The following is a 24,447-nucleotide window of genomic DNA, read 5'->3' as shown; positions in this document are numbered from 1 at the left end:
GCGGGCTTGGCAACGTTTGGTACCCCACTGCCTTCCCCCAATCCTGCCACACATGTGCACAACCCCACAGACACCGGGGCAATTTTTGCTTTTATCGATGGCATATTGTAGAATTAAGATCTAGTTCTGAAGCAATTAAGTGCACTCCCGTTCTTCAAAAATACAGTAGTGATTAAACTCTGCCCTGGTGCTTTTTGGAATCCAAGTCCAATCATCTTCATTATTCTCATCATATTCATTATTATCTTCATTCTATTCTTTTTGAGATTAGTTGGTGATGTTTCTCCCACAGATGCCTGAAGAGAAATGCTCCAAAAATGTATGCCTATAACACATGAGTGGGATGGCGTAAGCTGCCCCTATGCTAGAGTCCTGTATGCAGCGCCTTTCCAAATTCTGTGCGCTTCTTTCTAGGTCTATTTCCTTTGTTTTATTTTTCTTAGATACTAGCTTTTCATATCTTTACTTTTCTTCAGTAGGTCACCAATGAAAGTGAACAATTTTCTTGGTCTTTTCCTTATTCTCTTATGTAAACCCATATAATAAGATTATCTTTAACTGTGGACATAACCCTCTCACTCATGCAAATGCGGCAGATGAAGAGAGAAGAGCAAGAGTTTCAGAAGTGGCCCCTGCTGGAAAACACCCATCTTATAGCCTTCCTATTGTTTTGCTAACAATTAGAAGCTTGAATTATCAGTTTGCTGGAGCTGCATCGAAAAAAACCTTCTGGATTTCATCAGCAATGGCACATTTTATTCCATGACAATTCTCATACCTATTTAAACTGAAGACTAAAAGAGCTTAGCAAGGAAACTTCAGTGCATCACCATGCGTTGGTGAACACCACTGACTGAACGCAGCACCCAGACCAGCAGCGCCCAGTCTTGAACGGTTCTTAACCAAAACAATTTTATATCCTAGAACAGGAATAAAGCAGATTGACTTCCTAATATTAAGAATAACTCCAAACAAACATTTGGACTGCCAAAGGGATCAAGAGACACTGAAAACAACACTGATAAACAAATAGACTGAGAATCTGTGATGCTCATGAGATGTGTAAGCGACTTCTTGCTGAAAGAGCAGAAGCTGCAGGTCATCTACGAGCACTAAGAAAAGATGCGTGGGAGTTATGACACTAACAAGACCATGAAATACATGGTCTGCGGATCTTCAATTACAATGCTGAAATCAGAATTCTTTTATGATTTTCATACCTGAAACACTTCAATAGGGGCTTTAAAGAAGTGCTCCCTAGAGACCTATGCTATTAGCATGCTAAAAATCCAAAAATAAAACACAATTCTGCTTAGAGGTAGTGTCCAAATCCGGATAAAGAAAAATTCGTGTGTACCCCAATCTTTCTCCATTGCCAAAAGAGAAGCATTACTTGGACCGCTACTGCAATGTCTCTCACATATTCACATCTGACATCAAATTACAGGGTCAGGGTTATCTGGTGAGCCAAGGGTAGTCAAGGGTATCTGAGAACGACAGAAGGGAACATCCCATTACTCGTAAGATACCATGAAATGTTTTTGTTGCATTTATTACTTGTCCTGTGCTGAAATAGATGGAGATAACCGCGTGTATTTCCATAAGGGCCATTATTCTTGTTCAAAGAACATATTATTTCATCAAAGTAATTTCATTGTGAAAAACCCTGCATCTTTAACTGGCTGAGGAAATCCAATTCTACATTTTTATCCTCTCTGACCCAGTTCGTGAAACTGCATGTACAACAAAGCATCAGGTGAAGACTGCCTAGATTGGTCGGCTTAGGCTGAACCCAGGCAACAACATGGTAATAATGGTAGATTGAAATAAGCAGCTGAAAAGATTTTATCTACCTTTTGATGGAAGAGCACATCTCCTTTCCTTACCTCAGTTCAGAGGCTATATTAGATCCCCACAGATGTCCCTCAGTGCCCCAGCTGTAGTTCTACTGAAGATTGATTTTTATCCATCTGAATTTGATGAGAAAGGAAAGACCTTTGCTTTCCAATAATGAGACCTGTATCATGCCTTTTATTTTCGCAGACAGGACTTTTTTTAAAAGTTTTAGCTCTGGATTATCACTTAAATAGCATGCACCAATGATGCTATTTGAGTTTGTTGTCTAGAAGCTTCTAAGTTGCATTTAAAGAGTTACATTGATTTTTAAAGGTCTCAGCCTGACTGAGATGGCACCTATTTTGCTATGAAATGAGTTAGCAGTTACAGTCAAGAGAGGCACATAATATAGTTAATCTCCTTTCTCAAGCAGTTGTTAAATTGTTAGCCAGCATGCAGTAGTCACATGTGGATGCTTATTATTCTACCAACAAATACTGTATTTCATTCTGGTTTGCTTGGTCTGAACAGTTCATAGCATATTCTTTGTCACTTAATTTCCTGGGTATAGTGTGAACACGTAAGAAAGCTCAGCAGGGTGCATTAGGGAAACCTAAAGAAAGAACATAGAACATTAATCAAATTACTATTTTAGATGCTATTACATGTCTTCAAGTTGGAACTCGTATGTAGTGATTTTTACAGCTTTCTTTCTATCACATCAGAAGAGATCAAAATAACTTATTAGGTCAACTCATCCTTTTTGCTGCCCTTGCTGATCATGCAGGAAAATGCAGACTGTGAAAGGGAATGCGCAAGGGGCTATGCCCAGGCGTGGTGGGGAAAGGAGGGGCAGGGAAGCGCTACCATAGCTCCCACTCTGCATCCTCCCTCCTCTCGCCCCCCCGGGGAGGCTGGGCTCAGGTGCCCCTGGGACCTGGATGTGGTAGCACTAATGTGCCACATACCCCTCACATACACCACTTCTACTGAGGTGTTATCTGTCCCAGGGCCACCAAATCTCTCCCTCTTTTTCCTCTGTTGCTTTTTCCATCTTCCATTTTGTGTTTCTGTAAGAAAGATCAGCAAGTGTAGAGGTTGGGTGTTCTTTTTCAGGCAGACAAGGATCAGCAAAGCACTTCCAGTTACCACGGTATGAAACAGACTTTCCTTGAGAGCATGCTCAGATAGCTAGCAACACAGGGACTGCGTTGGAGGAAACATATCAAGAGTCCCTTCTATCCTATCAAAAGAAGAAAAACGTATCTGAAAACTCCTCTGTTGGGAAAAATGATTTAGTAGATTTTATATCGTTTGACAAATAAATTAGGCAGTTTCAAAATTTACAATTAAATTAGGATGCAGCCAATTATTCTCTATTCACAGCCTGCTCTAATTTCTTCACTTCAGGAGGTCTGGAAAAGTTCTATGCTCACTGAAAACTATTCAATGTTTTTATGCAACCAAATCCCAGCTTTCTGCTTTGCATTTTTGTACCAATACCTCTGTAAACACACCAGGCCTTTCCCAAAATTAAGACGAAGTAGAACACTGTCAGTGCAAAGAGGTGTGAGAAAAGCACATAGAAAAAGGAAAGATTTGAAGTAAGTCTTCTTAGGATATCGCAAATATAAATTCTATGTAAAATGGCCTTTTGCTTGCACTGCTGTTTCCTAGAGTTCAACACTGCACTTGTCTGCTGGTTGCAATGACTTACAGTCAGGAAATGATCAAAATGATCAAAACTGGTAATTATGAAATGTTTTGGAAAAGAACTGTATGGCAGTATCTCTCCCTATTCACCTAACCACGTAACCAAACAGAATTCATCAGACAATCCGTAATGCCCATGGGAAGCACAGGAGAAAGAAAATAGTAGAAAAGAGTTAAAGAAGATGCTTTAAAATAGAGAATATTAGTCAAAGAAGAGATAGCAGCAGAAGATCAGAAAGAGACACGTTGGATTTCAAAGGTACCAAAGGACAATGTAAGGCCAGAGTGCTAGAGCCTGAGCACACGCCTCGAAAATGCCCCGATTTTCAGAAGTAGTAAATACCTATTGCCATGTTGACATCTTGACATCACCTCCATGCCCCTGGCTGAAAGTCACAACTCTTACCAAGGAGAATAAAACAAAGGCTTTTAGGGGATGCTACATTTTAAAATCTTGGCCTAAAACCCAATGAAAGAAATGTATAATCATAGTCTCTAACCCGTGAGTCTGTGAGGTCAGAGTCCATGTGCGTGACTCTTCATATTTCATGAGAGTGAATATATCTACAAAAGCGTCTGGCAGTTCAGCCCTGCCTTTCTCTTTGAGGGAAGAGGATTTCTCAACGGGCTGGCCTTTTTCTCCAGCTTTCACTTCTGTCATCCTCCTCTGCAGGACCGCACCAGGATTGTGGGGAAAGGTAGAGGGAATTGTTCTCTTGCACGGGTCAAAAGCAAGGGTGCCTGCATTGCACCAGTTGGACACATTTGGCAAAAGATGCAAAGAGCAATGTTAGCAAGTAATTCATTATATCAATTACTAAATTAAAGGCAGGAGTGTCTGTAAACCACCTGGAGTAGGAAATTTTTTCCAAAAGCCATCACTGAGGAATCTGTAACTTTGAATTCAGTCACTGAAAGAATTGGCAATGAGTAATTTCAACTGACAAGTATAGTGCTTTCTGTCAACAAGTTATTTGCAAACAGGCTATAAATTTCATTAATTTGTTCATTATTTGTGCTCCTTTAACAATTGCCTTGCATAAATAAATTTAAACTTACAATTAGTTGCTAAGAATGCTTGTTGTTTATTACATGTTACTGAAGTGACACGTCTAGCTTTCTAATCAGCTTGAACTTCTGAACAAGTCCAATCTCCCAAAATTCAGCTTTCCAAAGTGTTTCGTCTGCACTGACTGCAGTGCTATTTAGAGACAAATGCTGATGAATCTGAGCCAGAAAAAAATATTCGTGAGAATAGATTGTTATAATATAACATATAATTAAATTATAAATGTTTTCTGAATTTACTCAATATGTAAAATGCCCTAGATTAGATTTTTACTTAATACAAAATTGAGTATCACTGTTCAATGCAGAAAGAACTTACAGCTTTGAAAGAAAAGGCTTGTTTTTCTCAAAAAGACTCTTATTGTGCTTTTTCAGCCTAAGATAGGAAAAGTATTTTTTGTTTTAATAAAAAAAAACTATAACATCAAAATTCTAGAAAATTACTTTCACAATTTCTATGTTTTTCCATCTATAATCTCAATATGGAAAAACAAAAAAACAATTCCTGAATTCAGATCACGTGCTCAACAGAAGTATTTTATTGCTCATAATGCTGAGTTTAATTAGCTATGGTCACTTGTACCCAAAGAATGCTAAACAGTCACAGTCTATATGCAATCTACAAGGACTCTGCTATTATCAGACAGCTGTTTCTTTACAAAATATACTCGCTAAAAGAGAGCAATGTCCATCATACTTCAATTTGGGTTCATCCCACTAATTCCATAGTACCTCCTCCTTCTGCTGCTGTAGAAGTTTCAGAAATTGCACAGTAAGAAAATGGTTACTTAGTTTTCTCTTGGACTGTTTAAAACAAGAAAACATGTAGATACTTTCATCTTCTCAATTCCAAAAGTTCTGATTACTTACAAACAACCTTGGGTAGAATTATTGCCAAAACCCACTGAATTGTCGTACTATCAGCAAATGTCTATAGCTCCAGAAGGACTAGAAACTGCTACCAAGACTCAAACAAAGTTTAATAAAATGAGTTGAAAATAAAGGAGACCCTACACTATATGAATGGAAGGTCATGATAGCAAGTACTGAAAAAGCAACCTAAGGTCTGACACCTATAGCCCAGCAAGAGTCTAGTATTACTTAGACTCTTACCGATTCAAGGAATCTTTTGACTTTATCAAGCCCACACAGACCAGCCTTCCAAGTGTGACCAACTTCAAACAAATTGAAAAGGCTTTGGTGCACTGAGCGTACTATATCTCCTGACAAGTGAAAATACAGGATGAACAAATTGCAAAGACCATCAACGACCAGGGTTGTATTCCGTTGACGCGTTTCTGTCAAATACAGGGTGGTTTCTCTACGCATCATTAGACCAGTTCAAAGATCCTTTTCTCTGCATGATGTCAATAACAGGGAGAACAAACAGCAAAACAGGTTATAGTAAAAGAAACCCAGCATCACGTCTCATCTCTCTATTTGTGTTAGGACCCTGCACAAGGGCAGTCACTGAAGCTGGTATATCAGCCACCCGACAGCTGTCTGCAAAGACGAAGTGGATAAAGTACATCTCTTTCAGTTAAGAAAACTTCCACATCTGCATTTGAAACAAATTTCAAGACACAAGCCACTGCTATTTTGTGTGACCTGTGCTAACCCACCTAAGGTAAAATGTAATCTACATTTTACCTGACAATACAATTTTCCCAACTGCAATCAACAACAGAGGTTGTAATGCCATTTTCACAGAACCCCAGACTGGTGAGGGCTGGAAGGGCCCTCTGGAGCTCCCCCAGTGCCACCCCCCGCCAGAGCAGGGGCACCTCCAGCAGTGGCACAGGACACGTCCAGGCGGGTTTGGGATGGCTCTAGAGGGGGAGACTCCCCCCCTCTCTGGGCAGCTGTGCCACTGCTCTGCCGCCCTCACGGGAGAGAAGTCCCTCCTCAGGTTGAGATGGAACCTCCTATGGTCACGTTTGTGCCCGTTCCCTCTTCTCCTGTCACTGGGCACCAGTGAAGAAAGACTGGTCCCATCCTCCCGGCACCCTCCCCTGAAGTATTTATAAGCACAATACTCAATTTGTAATTTTTCTGTTTGCAACACTTTGCCTTTCCAAGGTGGAGCCGAGGGGAGTCACGAGTTGCCTGTTTACAGCAAAGGCTGTACTCCACCTGAGGTTACGGTCTCTGCCCTGTACAGATGCCCTTTACTCATGACAAAGATCAAAATGCTAACCATCGGTACACCGTTTTGAATATACACTACTTATTTTTTGTAGGTTCCTTACCACACAACGGACAAAAAAGTTTAGTTTCTCAACTCGCAAACCCAGAGAGGATGAACTTTCTTTGTTGCTGTACAACAGAAAGTCAGCCCCACCTGAGAGCTCACTGCAGTGATCATTACAACAAAGGTAAGGTGATCATTCCTTCACGGCCATAACTGTTTTCACACAGTTATTTACAACAGCAATCCTTTCCTTGTCAATGTTTTACCCCAGAAAAGAATCTAGTTGGATTTTGCAATGGAGCTGAAGTGAATTACACACCCGGATTTTTCTGAAGTTGGCAGAGGCCCTTCCCCATGCTCATTTGTAAATCCCAGCACTATCAGTCATGTCTACAAAAGCTATCTGGAGAAGAAAAATGAGATAAGCAGTAAAAAGCACCTCAGGAAAGGAAACATAACTACATCTGCTTAAGGCTCAGTTGCTGAGCAGACACTGCAAAGGCGCTAAGGCGTTTCTGAAAGGTAGAAGCCAGGCTGCAGGAGCATTAGGTAAGGGACCAACCAAGGGAAAGGCACGGTCTGCGGATTTGTTTATTTTCAGTTGTTGCGTAAAAATTATAATAGTTTCTGTTTCACTGTAATCTTCTGAAAAGAAATTACATGGGTTACACACCCGTATTATCTACCAGAGCATATTGTCACAGTTAAAACCACCTTCTGGCCTTTGGCCAGTTGTAATGATCACAGAACCCTAGAAATGCACTCACAATGTTTGAGAACTGGGAGGGGGGGGAACCCAGCCCCCAAAGCAACCAAAGAAACACAAAAGCACTCAAGTCCTTATGTTTAAGCACAAATGATGAACTCTGAAAGGTTATAATGATTCTTTTTGGTCTATCGTAGTATAACAACCTGAGGGACCTTTGCTCACAGTTTACGATGCATGCTCAACTGGTACAGTCAAGTCATTGGGTACTTATGTTTATGCAGTGCATAAAATGTCTTCCTTAAATGTATCCCAAAACAAATCTCTTAAAATAGCACTTCTAAAATAAATATTCTGTTGTTCTGAATGCAAAGAATTTATTTTTGTAGTCTCATTGGCACATAATGGACGAGGAGTTTATTATCCTAGACTCCAGTGCCCTCGGGGAATGCACCTTCCACACTGTTCTTAACCTTTTCCAAAAGAAATACAATTGCACTTGTTGTAAAGTACAGCATTATGTGACAGCAGTGAACGAAACCATAATTTTGTTTACTGGATATTACTTACGCTGTGGAAACAAGAGAATTGTGATTTCTGGAGGGACTATGAGGATCACAAACCAGGCATTTACCTGGACATTTTTATTACATTTTCTTTTATTAGTCTTTATCAAATCAAAGCTGCAGATAGGCAAGTAAGATAATGTTTTTATGTCCTCTCTCAATACTAAATTTTATGATTAGATATTACACTATGAGACATGTTGATACACACTTGGCCATATAATATATGTGGTATACAGTCAAAGCTACAGATAATATGCTGTTAACCTCACAAAAGGTTTTACTAAAATGGTTCAATCATTTTTTTTTAGTATACAGTGAATGCAAACAATCAGCTTTTGCCATTAAAAGTAATGTTTAGAGGTTTTTATTCTAAGAAGTCTGCTAGTCTTAGGCCTTGGGGCAGAAAAAAAATGTATTTGGCTTAAAACTCTGTAAGTGACAAATATGGTTTTCACCTGTCTATATTTGACAAAATTATACTAATTATAATATTGAAATGGTTCTTTAACTCACTCGTCTTGAATGAGTCGGTATTGTCGGGAGCACGCGGTGCTGGGTACCAAATCCTCTATCAGACCAAACGGCGGAGTACAGAAAGAAAGAAGGCTGTGTTAAGAGGGTGAAGATGAAGTTATAGCACCAGCTGGAGGAAGGGAGAAGAGTACAGCTGCTAATGCAGCTGTAATACATTAAAAAGGATGGGTAAGCAAACCACCTCCCATGAAGTGCAAACGGCAGTCTGGCACCTAGATACATCTCAGGGCTCAAGCTAAGCCCTCAGCTCTGCTAGGTACAGTTGTTAAAGATGGAGATCATCCAACTAATAATGAGGTGTCCTGAGACTAACTATGAGCTGAATGACAGGACACTCATTCATTTAAGAGACAGGGAGAAGCAGAGTTGGACATATGTCACCTCTGAATGATCAGCTACATTACTGTGACTTATGTTTTCACTGCACTTCCAACCTTTTCTACGCTGGTACCTGGCAGCCTTTGTTGAAGAATTGATTTGTTGTATAATTAAGATGCATTTACTTCAACAGCAGATAATGTTTTGTTTTGCCTTTTTATTATTAACTTGTCAAAAGGAGAGATATGATAATACTAAAATGAGAAAATAACATGTTAATTGTTGAACTAAATGGGATGTATAATACATCAGGTAATGGTAATTAATTATATGTCTGGTATACATAATGTCAGTTATTCATTACTACTCTCAAACATTCACAATTATCCATAATTAAAAGTGTTGGTAACCATATAAATAGGCTTAATAATAATAATAACAATGGATTCTAACAGTAACAAAAGTAAATAGGCAAACCAAACCTAGGCAAGGGAATAGACTTCTGGGAGGCAAATTATTTCAGTCAGATGGGCAGACATTAAAATCACATATTTTTTGCCAGTTTACATAGTCCATTTGTAGCATAGTAACTGGTGACGTTTTTAATTGACTATTAAAACTAGTCAATAGTTTTAATAGTCTGTTCATTTATTATTTTCAAGGTTCATCACACAGCTTCATCCTTTACTTGATCTACCTGTAAACTTTCCCTGAAGCTTATATTTTAAATATGAAAACCTGAGATACTCAGATACGCTATATAACACGAAACAAAAATGTAAACTACTCTGATTATAATGTTTTACCATAAGATCCAGCTAAATCCTCCATATTATCTTTAAGGCTTTACTTTTACTCATGAGATATATCATACTCCATACAGCTTATTTTTCAGATTAACTATGGCAGCACAGTATATTTAATTTTTAATTATATTTCTGCTGCTGATATATGGATTGGTGTTTAAAACGTGTTCTTTGTCTTTTTAAAATGTGCTTTTATTTTATCATTTGGACACAGATAATAAAGTTCTTTGAACTTAACGGTTATTAAAAAAGATCATTTTGCAATACAAACAGATCCTGTTCCTAAACGTCTGACTTAGGCAAAATTCCTGTGGAAAGAGAAGATTGGAACCAAAAGCTCTATTTTTAAATGCCCCAAATACTACATGCCAGAAGAGTCTATAAACAAAGTCAAAGCAAAAGTTTACACAATGCAGTAGAATAGCCCCTTGCTAGGAAGATGAAATAATTAGTGCCAAAGTACTTAACACATCATAATTGCATACCTATATCATATGCCACTTCACTAATGATCTCATGTGATAATTAAAAAGTAACAGCAACTTGATATTTTTCATTGCAATTGGCTTCGGGGGGGGGGGGGGAGGGTGTGTGTGTGTGTGCTATAAGTAAACTGCTTGTTTAAGTCAGGCATTGTTCCTTTCCAAATATGTATGCAAATTTATGCACCAGGGAGCAAGATTGTGTGTCTGGTGCCAGGCTTTCAGTTTTGGCATCTATATCTTCACTGCTCCTGTTTGAAAAAATCATGTCTAAAATATTAAATTCTCTGAAAACATAATTTTAATTACTCTTGAAAGACTTATCCAGCTATTAAATGATCCAGGGTTAACCGAAGGGCTACTGCTATAAAACCATTTAAACAGACCATGGTGATTTTATCAAATTTCACAGCTGTTCCTGCAGCAAAAGCCGTTTCTGCGAACACAAGATTTCTAGTTAATCTGTTAACAGTAATTTTGGAGAAAATCTGCATCAAAGGAGAAATTGCTACACAGGAACTGCCTGACTGGATTGGACCCGCAGTCAGCCCAGTCCAGAAACCTGTCTCCAGGATGAGCCAGCACCAGATGTTCCCATGAAAATAAATATATAAATACGTAATACACAAATGGAACCCGGCCTACAAAAGGTCACTCTGCTTTATCGCTAAGACATGGAGGCTTTCTTTTTCTCCAGTGTACTTTTATAAGCATCACATCATGCAAAATTCTTGTTATTCGTACAGAAATAATCATACTTTGAATCTAAGTTTCTTGGCTCAAACAATGATGGAATCCATAGTTTGACAGCATGAAGATATATCCTCCTTTATTCATTGAAGATTTTTCATATTTTTATTCTATTGTTCTTTTATTAAGTGATAATTTCTCTGAATCCTTGACTATTTTATAGGCTTTTATCTCGCTCCCCTTATTCTTCATCCTTATACAGTGAGCAGTCTCACTCACTTCAATCCCTCCCACATGAGAGACTGTTTCTATGTCTGATCGGATTCTCGACACCCATAACTTCGAGCTGAGGGAAGCCATACAACACTTCCTCGGGTAATCCATGCCAAGAGAACAATAAAGATAGGACCATTTATTTTAGCATTAGAACCACAGTTCAGCTAAACCACTGTTTAGCTGCATCTCAGATGCTGTATCTATGCTGGTTTATGCACTGAACCCAGAGGAGAGCATGGATCTTCCAGCCAAACCACGTGGAACTGGCTCGTGTCCACGCTCCTCTGGGGTGGTCTGACCAAACTCATTTTGCACAGTACTTGGCTAAGGTATCCTTCAAGTCTAAGACAATGAGCTCAGTCCTGTATCCATGAGATATAACAACAACTATTATTATTATTGTTATTGTTACTATTTTTGTTGTTGCTTTTTCAGTTCAGTGTACCCAAGATAAAGAGGGCAGTTGGGCTAAAGCTCCCAAGAGCTTTATTCTCCTAGCATGCTGCCAGGGCATGTGGCAGGAATGAAGGACTTTGGGTGGAAGGCGTGCTGAAATCCTGTTAATGAATTACCTTGGTCAGAAGGAGACAACGCTTTTTCAGCTAATGCCCACCTGCCTGGAGTAGGAGCCTGGATGCAAAAATGCTGTGATAAGTGTGTGGGTTTCATCCTGAAGCTTTGTCTTACTCCAGAAAGAGGCCTATTCACAATGTGGAAATGTTCACTCGCAGAAAATAGGAAGCGGCCAAATCAAGGTAGAGATAAACCTTGGGACTCCCAATCCTTAAACTTAACTGCAATGCTAAATGCAATTACACTTGGACAACTGATCTATTGATAACAAACGAAAATAATAAACAGCACCATGTCAACATCTGTCAGCTTTCTAAGCCTGCAGACCTACCAGAAATTAGCAGTGAAGTTGGTTCATGGGGTTTGTATTCCCAAGCCCCATATCTCATCCCAACTATAATAAAAAACACAGGTCTAATCGCTACAGTAGAAGAGCAAAGCATTAGACCACACTGACCCTATTCCTAACTCCGCAGGCCTACAGAACACAGCAATAAATTGACCTTACAAAGCTTGTCTACTTTCAAACACTAATTGTAACTCCCTGTCTAACTTCACCCTCCATCTATCTGCGAAAGCCTTAGGATCCAGCAATAAACGGGGCTCCTGAAACTACCTCAGAAATAGGTAACATAAAGCAGTCTTTACTGTCTTCTTTTGGGTCCTTAAAACTAGGAAGACAGCAGGTGTCTACGCTTTATGTTCTGCGTTATGTTCTCTCTTACAGTGAGAATGGCTATGAATTTCACAATAATTCAAATAATTTCAAATAATTCTGCTTACAACTACATATGAAAGCTCTTTCTGAGTTAGAAAGGTCTCTGTAATGCTACCCAGAGCATAAAATTTTCCTTTATATACGTCGAGCTGTATTTGGAGACAGTGAGAAAAAATGCAAACTTCCATAATTTTTTCTTATAATTTACAGGACATGATAGGGTTATCTTTCATATTGTGGCTGTGAAGCTGAATACAGCTTGTATTCCAGTGGCCGATCAGCCCCCTCACAAAACTTCAATCGACAAAAGCACCCAACCCCTGAAAAGCCCTCTAGCTTGATCCTATGCTAGGTTACACATACCATCTCTTCCTCTTGTTATCTTCCTAGATCATGATGGTCCATTAGAGAGTTCCCTTCGTTCTTACCTAAGCCAAGTATTTTTGACCACAAACAGATTTGAAGTGTAGACCTACAGCTCAGGCTAGAAAGCACAAACATTTGTGTTAATAACCATGCCTCTGATGTTGGGAAACTTTGCAGATAAGTTACATACATGTATGATAGGAAAGTAGTCTAAGCCATGCTTCTGACTTCTGAAATATGAAATCAGGCATTGATTCCCCCCCCCACACTTTATGCTGCTTGTGTTTTATTGCTTCCTATCACACAACCATATGCTTGGCAGACTTATTTATAAGCTCAACAAGTCAGCAATTAGACCCGTGTGTGCAACTAGCCGTGCAACAAGGTTTATAGATGAAGAAGCACAACTAAAGATCTTCTGTTTTGCCTGAACTGCAGCAAGAAAAGTACTCTGCATTTCCTGATTGCTTATGGACAAACCGTCTAACCAAGGGGACTTCTCATGAGCAGAGTAATTGCTTGGGTAATTATGATTCTAGTTACCTAGACCTTGCCTATGTTCTGCTAAATAAGCCTCAGCCTTTTCAGACAAGCTGCCGTCTGGTCTCCTGTGAACCTGAAAGGTTATGTCTGAACTCCTAAGTGGCGATTACAGTAGGCATGATGTCAAAACCTTCTGTCAAATTACCGTATAAAATGGATGTTTCAGATTCCTGAGCTGTCAGTGTTTTATCCCGCTTGCTCCAAACTGTTGAATATCTCTTCTAGTCGTGCACGATAATGCCAAAAGCCACTGTGACAAAAAAATACATTTTGAACAAAGGCTAAACAACATAAACGCTTTTACTTTACAGATGGCAGTCAGAACTCAGCAGATGGTGAAAGAAATCCCACAGGATGTTCTCTCCCTTCTTGCTCCCCCCCATATATATATGACTGCATGTGTGTGCACACAAAACAGCATAGTAAGTGTCCTGACGAAATACTCAAAAGGCTTTCACAGAATAAATATCTATCCTTTGAACAATATCTTGCTGCCCATTTTTAGAACAGAAAACCAGGGCCGGGTACCAGAGAGGGAATCAAGAAACACGTGTCTGTTCATGGGTTTGCCACTAACCTGTGATATGTCTTTGGACAGGCATTTCTTTGTTCCTTTTTCTTCCCCTCCCATGCTCTCTCCTCTTTATTTTTATTCTAAGATCCTCAGGGAGGAGACTCTTTCTGTCTCTGACTGTTAAGCCTTAAAACAGCTTGTACCATGCTGATGCACTTCAATCCAGCTTCTGTTTCACAGGAAGCGTTAGAGAGACAGTACACTGCATAGCATTTTCTGCTTTTCACAGAACAGAATGTAAAGCTCTCCATGAAATGGAGATACGCCTGATGGAGGGGAAAATATGGGCAAGGATAAACCATAGAGAATCTACAATACTCTTTTTGCATCAGGTCCTTTAAAAAGGCAGAGGATAAATTAAACCAGTAGAGAGCCATGCTAACAAGCACGATTGTTTCCAGTTCCCTTGGTCATGGGGTAAGTCCTGCAAGGCCCTCAACTGTTCCGTATAGTTACATATCATTTTGCATTTGCATCTGGAAATTTTTACTATATTACACTTATGTGTAATATAATTGCATTACAGTGATGCAAATGAATCCCAAACCACTATATTTGAACTCTTTACAGTTACCCCCAAAAAATCCTACCCGTTGTACAAATGTCACTCACGTAGGAAGCACCAGCAGCTCAGTGGTACACAGCAGCACCAGGCACCAGTTCAGAGCAAAGAACTTCACACTCACCTGAAACCGCACACGGGATTTCCAGAAGGCAGCACTGAAAAATCCAGGCCAGAGTTCAGTTTTGGTATTTTCCAGAACTGAACTCTGGCCTGGATTTTCAACAAGCCTTCTACTTCTGAAGAAAACCCCAAGCACCTTTAACGCACACAAATAATCAGAAATTCTCTTTTAGTTGTAGTACACAAGAACGCCCCTATAAAGCAGCATATCATTGCATGTCATGGTACTGTTTGGTATTTACACAACCATACCGTGCACGGACCCACCAGCCATACTCTCCATAACACTAAGTTCCCTGGCAGCTTACTCTCCTGGAACAAACCGACTCATTTGAACTTGTCATTATGATCACATTGCAACTCCATGTTGCTTCTGCACAAGACCCAAGACAGCACTCACCTGTAAAGCACTGTACTTTCTCCAAAAATATAAAGCACTCACATAAAATGCCTCTCCCTCACTTACCTTCAAGGGGGTGTACTGTAGCTTGCTTTAATTGCTTCAATTTTTCAGTCTCTGATAGAGACAGTTTCTCTGATATATATTTGTGCTGATCTGTGTAGGAGTGAGTTTTACATGCATGTACAAAGGGCTGGGCAAACCTTCCCTTCTGCAAACAGGAACTCACTTCTTTGGGCAGGGTGGATGCAGTGTGGTACTAGGCCACCGTGGACATAACTGGTCAAAAACACAAGAGACAACGAAGTGGCACATGCCAATATTTATCAAGGTGCCAATTAACTCTGAACTTGGTCACATAGTCTGAATGGACCACAGCAAGGGTAGCAGGGTGACAAGTTTAACTATTCTCAAATTACTGTATCACTGAACAGACGGACTGGTTAGATATAAACCTGCTATAGCCTTTCCAAAATAAGGAGTATCAGACATATGTACAGCAAATTGTACGCATAAAAGTGTACTCAGCTACCTTGACGCTTACAATGTTGGCAACTTATAGAGAAATCTGCCGTTTAACCAGAGAGAAAAGTGATATTTTTTCCCCTTACTTTCATGGTAACCTGCTTGTCCGCAGCAGAGATGATTTCAGGTAGAAGAAAGCTGTTATATATTTACATGACACTGAGCACAGTACGTTGTAGGCTGAGAACACACACCAAGCGCTTCACACCATCTACCTCCCCAACTCCAGAAAACGCTTAGAATGACTACACACATAGTCCTCCACTCAAACGTAAACTAGAGAGGGAGGCCTGTTTGGCCCCTAGGTGCACAAAACAAAGCAGGTCCAGAAGCGGGAGCCAGGACTACCTTGCTGAATACCAGAGGATCTGCCCTGAGACTGTAGATTACTTCCTGGGAAAGAATCTTTAGGAATGGCCTGGCTTTGGCTCTGAGCTTTTCCTTCCTCACCATTTCAGCCCAGCGGTACTCACATTTACAACCATGCCTTCTTCCAGCAATCACACTAGGCAGGTTGGCTGTTCCTTCCCACTCAAAGATCTGTATCAGTCATAAAAATTTAGCCAAATGGTGAATTTTTTACAAGCTGTGATACGTGATCGGTTAGTCAGACAGTTTCACAACAAATGGTACATTTAAAACATTGTAATAGAGACAACTAAACTTCCCAAATGCTCTGTGGTCCGTGAACATCGTGGTCCAGAGCTGGGGATACAATCCTGATCCGATCAGGACCCTCCTTCAAACAGAAATTCAGGCCATGCCGGTTCTGGGCCCACGAGCCCAGAGAACACAGGCAGGCTGTCTGCTGGGGTTTCTCCCCGCTCCTCTCCGTCAGCCTCAGGCAAGGGAAAGGGAGCCAGGACGAGGAAAAATGCTGCGGTGCCAAAAGTGTGGAGTATGAAAGAGACAGGAGGGAGCAAGGAGGACGAGAACACGGCTAGAAGGTGGATGTACCAGAAACCGTCTCTGCCGATCAGACCAGGAATCAAAAGACAAAAGCAAAGTAAGACTGGAGGCACCAGGAGAAACAGAAGAAATAAACACAGAGTAGTACTTAATTAACGATTGTCTTGTTTGGATATAGGAGGGGTTCAAACTCAGACTGCACAGGAAACCACATTTCTGGTATTTCCTGTGTTTTGAGGCTGGGACCATGACCTTCATAAGGCTTTTGTGATATGATTATTATGGATGTGGGTGTGAACTACAGATGCAAAAGCCGTCTGAGGTGTCTGAGTTCTGACAGTGTTTGGAATTTGAAACTACTCAGAGCTCAGATCCAGGGGATTTATTTGGGCTCACTTCTAGTTAAAACGCTCTCAGCTGAGGTCATGCAATTCCATGGAATAAGGGCAGTTTCTAAATCAAACCACGGCAGTATTAGTAATAGATAGCTCCATCTTTCTGTCAGGAGCCTTTTTATTTTTCCTGCCTCAAAGGAAACAATCAGAGCTGATCCTGGATGCCTCTGAGCCTGGTGAACAAGTTATATTACATTAAACCTCTGTTGAAAATAGCTATGCTGGCTCAAATGCTTTGTTTCAGGAAGAATCTTACCCAAATAAGAGGCTCATATCTCAGAAAAGATCTTACAGTACTCTACATTAATTAAAGATAAGGTGATATCATTACAGAGATAGACAGTGTTATCTTCCCCCCTAATGTTATCAAGGTTGCTTTTATGCCTACAGATGAACACTTCCAGACAAAGATATTTTTGAAAACCTCCCATTGTGTTTGAAAGCAGCTGCTAAATGGAATTACAAAGTTTCACAGGGAAGCATATTTTTGGGTCCGATCCACAGTTCATTGAAGTCAAAGGGAAGGCATGTAAAAAAATCATACTTAACTGTCTCTACTCTGCACAGCTAATTTTTTTAGGAAGTGCATGTATAATATTAAATGCATAGTGAGTTTTTTTCATTTTGTTGGCTGTTAAATAAATGTTCAAAGGAGATCATTTCAAGAATCTACCTGAGTTAAGCTTGACAATAAACCATTACTGGGGCAAGGGAGGGAAGGCTGGAAGGTGCAGTTGCTGCCAAAATTTCCAACTACAAAGTGCTGAAAGCACTGAGTACTCAGGATGCATTCTTTTCTTCAGCCCCAATCTCAAGCAATGAATTTTTTTAAGTGTATCTTAGTACCAGTACCTGAAGATGCAATCAACTGTACTTCAAATGAGAAGTTAACACACAATAGCAATGATTGACCTAACTTTATGGGGAAATGCGGCAAAGGAGTATTTAAAGTAGGTGAAAAAGGGTTGTTGGCTTAGCTGAAATCCTGTTAAAATTATTATTATTATTTGAAACCTAATACATAGTCTATCTCAATATATGCAGCAGGATCCTGACTCATAGACGTACATGCACTGTAGCATGCATTCTGCCGAGGTAAATGAACTAGAGTAGTAACAATTGATTAAGCCACTTTCTCTCTCAGAACTCAAAATCTGCATTTTCCCCTACAGTTCACACAGACTCTTAGGTGATGCCTAATAAACCTTTTGTTTTTTTTCCCTCCTTCAGTGCTAAGGCAAGCAGCCACGAAACAACCTTTTGCTTTCGGGGCTTAGGGGAAATCCAAAGGAAAAAGTACTACCCAATTTCCAGATTTAACTCCTGAGTATCCTTTTGTTTGGAATATTCCAGTCATAAGCTTGAGTTAGTACAGGCCAATCCAGGTTCACAAGTAGGCTGGGGAAAAAGAAAAAAGGTCATAGCAAGAGGAGCCATACCTTGGGAGATATTTTACCACAGTTGCTACAGCATATCCCCAGATCAAGATCTCAGAATGCCCTGAGAGTGAAAACCCTTATACAAGGTAATAACAAACTAGCTTTATTTAGGTCTATGGAAACACTTAAAGTGGCACAGAGGCATCCCCAACAGGAACTGTACTGCACTCAGATATAAACCAGACTCTGGGCTGGATGAGCCACTGTAATTCCAAAATACAGAATTCCTTCTTGCTTTATTTTCAGAAGTAAAAGGCCTGCATCAGTTAACAGGTTTACGAACTGATTCTGCCTAAGATTTAGTGAAGGTTTCCCAATAGCACCAGTCTGGTAAAGTACTAACCAACTTCAAACAATGCACTTTATGAAAAGGGTCAGACAACCATAGTAAAAGTGCTGCTAGCCTCAGCTGAAACTCTGATGCATGCCCTGGGCTGAGAAAGAATTCAAGACTAACATTTAAAATGCAAGGCGAAAAGCAGCTGAAATTATCATCTTTCATTTCAGAATTGCAGGCAGATTTTTGATACTTATGTGCTTTGTGACACAGTTAGGTGTTGAGTGTTTTTTCCAACAGTATCTGAACACCTAATTGCCAAGAAGAAACACCCAGGCAGTACTAAAATTTCCTAGAGATATGTATTTCTACCTCTAGCCTAAAAATCTGACTTTTATGGATTCCATCATCCTGTGAAAAAAAGGACCCATGAGCAAGTGTATCAACCTGAATCTTTGGTATCTCAAAAGAATTTGTATGCTACATCATAATAAAAATAACGTCATAACAACAGTTTGTATGGTAACCTATGCTGCAAGTGCACGTGGGTGGATCCTTGCAGCTTGGAATGCAACCCTGAAAGGTTTTTAGTGAGATGAAATTAAAAGACAGACGAGAAAGCTACTCTAAAGTAGCTGAAAGAGACATAGATTATGTTTCAATGACCTTCTTGAGATGTATTCCTTACTTGGAGTCATTTAAACATGTTTGCATTGACAAAGAATCTGGAACAGAAATTATTCCGTGCACAGAGGCCAAGAGCTGACACTGTTCACCTATGGAGTTGGAGAGCTCTTGTTTATGCTCTCAATCTCTTTTCTAAGATTTTAAAAAACTGAAGAGTCAGAGAGGTTAAAACTATTTTTTAAAGCAGTAAGTTCTTCACAGTCTCTTTGGAAATCAAAAGAAAATTGTTACAAGTGTTATATTGTTTCTTATATTGAACTCTAAAAACAAAGTGTAGAAGTGCGCTTTGGCAAATTTAGGTCTGGTTTATGGGAAAATTTTTCTATCACCATATCAGCTGTATCCCTTTCAGAGCCACAAAAGGGGTCGGCACAGTATTAGTGACCAGGAGTGCCTCCTATCGGCATTCCCTGCTTACCGTTCCCCACCAAAACAGCTGTGCTGTGCATCAGTGTACTTACACTCACACTAATGGCAGAAGACAGGCAGGAGAGGCGCTGCAGGGAAAGACGGGACTACTGTCTCCCATACTACATTACTAGTAAAGTTTAAGAGAGAAATCTTTTCCTATAGCCAACCCTTCTATGGCATCCTCCACTGATACCCTTTTAACAGTGTTTGCTTAAGGAAGACCAATGCAGACATCAGAACCCAAACTGGGGCAAAGCAAGCCTGCAAAACTAAAGAAAAGGGGTGATATTGGCACTGATCGTCTCTTCCCTTTAATCTCAGAAGCTTTGGGAAGGAAGCCTCTAGCGCCCCTACGATCAGGCCCCGCACCCTGAGCTGCATCCCTATCTAAAATATTCCCCCTGTATCCAGGTCAGGGATGTCTGCAAGCAGCAGCAGGAGCCTGGCCCAAATTCCAAGTGTATAGAGAGGCAGAGGTGTGCTCCGCCGCCCGCTCAGAGCTTTTCCTGCCCCACTTGCAACTGTGAGAGCACCATCAGCATTAAACTACCGGGGAGACCTTACCAACGGGCCCTGCTCTCCTCCACGTCAGCGAGCGGGAGGCTTTCGCTGATCAAGGACTTCTAGGGCAGGGACACAGGAAAGGGAGGCAGTGGGGATTATCTGGGCTGCTGCTCGTTGATGATTAAAGGTTTTCAAGTGTCAAGAGCAATTTCCAAATATCAGTTGTTTTCCTCTGCATGGCTTCACTGCCGCTTTTTGTGTTTAAAAAGTTTAGTTACATATTTTGAGAAGCTCATCTGTAGAAAAGGCAAATGCCTCAGATACAGTGATTCTGATTTTGTGACAACTGACTTCTGAAAATAGTACATTTATTCAATGAGCTTAAGCACAGCAGTCCCAGTTGTTGACTCTCCTCATGAAAATATTGATTCTAAGCTCCCTCGCTTATAATGTTTTGATCCACATTCTGGGCCTATTGATTTACCTTTGATACTTCAATCAAACTGTTGTTTATATCAACAGCAAATGCATCTGATCTCTCCAAAATAATTACATTAATCACAGGAGGATCTACGAAAGCCTTGCTTTGATTGATTATGCCTTTATGCTCTCCTGGGGAAAACAGGTAAATTCGAAAATGTAAAAAAAAAGAGACAGTTGTTAGCCTTTTCCTTCTAGCATCTTTGAAATGTTTTTAGTCCCAGTTTTCCTTTTATGATATCAGGCTTTTACAAGATTGCAGGCTTGCAGTGTGCTTAGTTATGATTTCCTCAGTGGCTGACATTTTGCAACACATAATGATTTAGCCAATCTGAGCAGAACTATCATTACACAATTTATTGTTCCCCAAAGCATTATTTGTTATAGACACTATTAGGCCTAAGAGTTACATTTATATAGAATTTTTATTAGAATTATTTTAAACTCCAAGGAAATTAATCTCTTTCTTCCATACCTCCTGCTCCAAGATTTCCATTTTGCAAAGCAAAGAAAAAGTATTCAAGCACAAAAGAGGTGTGGGTGGTATGTACCTCTCCCGAAATCATCAGTACTTCTCCTTGCATAAAAAACAAGGAAATACTCCAGGATCTTACTTTTAAGGGTAAAATTCTTCTTTAATTTGCACCACAGAAACACCAGTGTTGCCAGGGGAAGTTCTGTGTGAGTGCTGAGCCCAGCTGCAAAATGAATGGTGGATGCAATGCCACTGTTCAAAAATGTATTTTTCACTTGATGAATGAATTGCTAAAGGAAAAAAAAAAAAAAAAGAAAAAGCACTAAAAATTTTTCCATTCTGGAAACAATGACTTTGTACAATAATCCCATTGTTCAATCATCACTACAGTCTCTATTGGAACCATGCCCAGAAGGACTAAACATTTTGTGCTAAAACTGTTGCGTACCTTTTCTAGGGGCCTTGTACATTAATCAATAGTTTTGATTACTCAATCCTATTATTATTCCATTTTTTGGAACAAACTGTTAAGGTTATTAATTACACTGAGAAAGTTATTTATCTTCTAGCAGAACAAAAAGAGCTTATACTGTCACTGTCAGAGAGCTGTTTAATGCACTGTGACATGTTCAACTTCACTCAGCTTCATGCTCTCTCCCTCCCCTCTGATGGTGTCATTGAATGATAGGATCAAACCTTGGGTTATGGAGCCACAGGAGGCTTCCCTGAAGATCAAAATGCTGCTGCTGCCGCTAAAGGTCACTGCTGGGAATGTATTTCTCAATCTGAGAGGGAGCTCAGCTACTGGAGGCAGTACAGGGAAAATAAGGCTCGCCTGATGCTGCAAGTAAGCCAGGCCAAGGGCACATTAAAAATGAGGGAATGGACGCCAAAGAAAGGATGGATACAACTGAAAAGAGGAGGGAGAGAGGAGGGATGGGGGGGAGAAGCAGCACATCGGAGAAATGTTGCTAATTTGGGGGGTTTGCTTGTCTTTTCATGCATGCATAATGAGGGGTAATTAGCTCTCCCTGTGAAGTGAATTTCTGCACCTCACTCGGGAAACAACAAAATCTTGGAACTGCTCTTATTCAGAAAGAGTAGAGCAACTTTATAGAGAAGACCGGGGCTGGAGTGGACCAAGAGAAATCATTTTCTGTGCAATACAGTACTGAAGAGCTGAAAGAGGAAGCAGAAGTGCTGCAATGACACACTTAACGTTTCTTGAAGATAGAAAGAGAACAAAGGAGTGGGCGGTTTCTAGACATTTCCTTTCCATACGAAAGCAGACCTGTATTTATGAAGACAGTCACTCCCCTGAAAGGGCCACCTCCTCTTACCTTGCTGATTATGTAAGGTTCTTATGATTATTATTAGTTAAGAAAACAGTCTTTTTCTTTCACTCATAGCAAGAATTATCATATGGTTGTGCAAGTCAGAACTTACAAGTGTAAGAGAGCGTGGGAGCCACCATCTAACAGCTTGTCAGGTCTCATGCATATTCTATGCTGGCTGCTGCAGTGTGCCCAGGATGACATCATACCCTGAGCTGCCGAGCATCTGACATCACACCTTCTGGAAGAACGTCTTCTGCCTCAAAATAGCACATGAAAGCTCAAGCCAGAACGTACAGTACCTACTGAAAGTGTACAAGTGGCACAGATAGGACACATGTGGGATCCAGCGCTGCTGAAGGAGAAGGAGGGCATAATACCACACATCTACCTCGCACAAGAGCTTACAAACTTCAGTCCATTAAGAGCTGCAAGTCCTTTTGTAGAACCTGAATGCCAGATAATGCAAAATTCTACTGCTGTTATGACCGCAAGCATAAATATTCTACCTTCCCCCTTTCAGGAGATTTCCTTTTTTTCTCTTTTCCAGGGATTAATTTTTCTTTCTCTGTACAACTCAGTGGACAGCGTTCTGCCGTTCTTCTCCGAGTGCTTTGGTATTGGTACTTCAACCACCGGTTTCAGGAACCCAGGCTATCTCTTTCTTCTGTGTCTCTACAGTACACAGCTTAACAGAAGCCCTTTACATACTTCTAAATATTATTAAAAAGAGAAGGTATGGAACTTGACTTGAATTTGGGAAAGGCTTCATTGTACACAATGCTGAAACAGGATTCGTTTGTTTGTTTCTGTCTGAAATAGTTTGGGTTTTATAAGGCTCAAGAAGTGAGGATAAATTTACAATCTATAGTTTTTTGAAATGAACACAGAAAAAGGAAAAGCGTTTAATAGAATTTTTGCAGCTGTCTTGGATTCACATCTCTAGTGTTCTAAATCAGTTATACCCTGCAATGTCTAAATTGACAAATTGACAAATTCACATTACAAGTCAGAAGTAATCTCAAGAAAGATATATTGATTTTTATAGAGGATTGGGGGTAAACCACTTTTTTCTTATGCTACAACTAAAATGAACCTTAAATATTTTATGGGATAAAAAAATCTCAACCGAGTTGAAAGGAACACTAATAAGAAAGGCCCCACTTAAACTCCAGTGAGCTCATTCAGGAGCTGGGGAGAAATGACTTTTCATTTACCTACAATTTTCAAATAATGGGAAAAGTATTAAAACTAAAAAGCAAAACTCAAATGCTCACAGGTTTGCAGATTACTATGCCTTATACCTGTGAGCCACCGGCTGCTACTGCTGGGTCCTAAACACCCAAATCACTTCGAACCACACATTTTAAAGGCCCATTAGACAAATTACTTCTCCCTGCATAGTTAATGAAACAAGCTCTGCACATTCCTCTAATTTCACATATGGCAAAGAGAACTGAAACCACCAGCATATTTTAAAGACTCTGTTTTAAAATGTCATCTTTTGATATGAAAATACTAGGCCAGAAATAATACCACTTCTTCCACTAATGCTCTGTTCCTTAAACCTAAGAAAAAGAATCAAATCAATAAACAGCTTCAATTTCTACTCCTTCTGTCAAGTTGCTTTTAAAACAACATGCAGCTAAAATCTCATAGTTAAATACGCCAGGCCAACATATTGTTTCAATTACTGTCATATAACCTTTTTCAACTTGATATCCGTTATCTTATCTCTAACAGATAAACACCTACTCTTGGGGAAAGGACTTGTGCATAATAAACAAGAAAATTGTCGTTCTCTTAAGACAGCTGTCACCTGGCACAAGAAGTGGTGATCGAATGATCCAAAATAGCACTCAAGCAGATCAAATTAAGGAAAAAGCTTTTTTTTTTTTTCTTCTGTCCACAGATGTCACTTAACAGGGTCAGTTCCTCCTAAAAGGAAGTTCCTCCAAGAAGT

Source organism: Vanellus vanellus (genome assembly GCF_965231255.1).
Source record: "Vanellus vanellus genome assembly, chromosome: 12".
Taxonomy (NCBI): Eukaryota; Metazoa; Chordata; class Aves; order Charadriiformes; family Charadriidae; genus Vanellus; species Vanellus vanellus.
The sequence above is the reverse complement of the archived record's forward strand: the minus strand, read 5'-3'. Positions refer to the sequence as shown.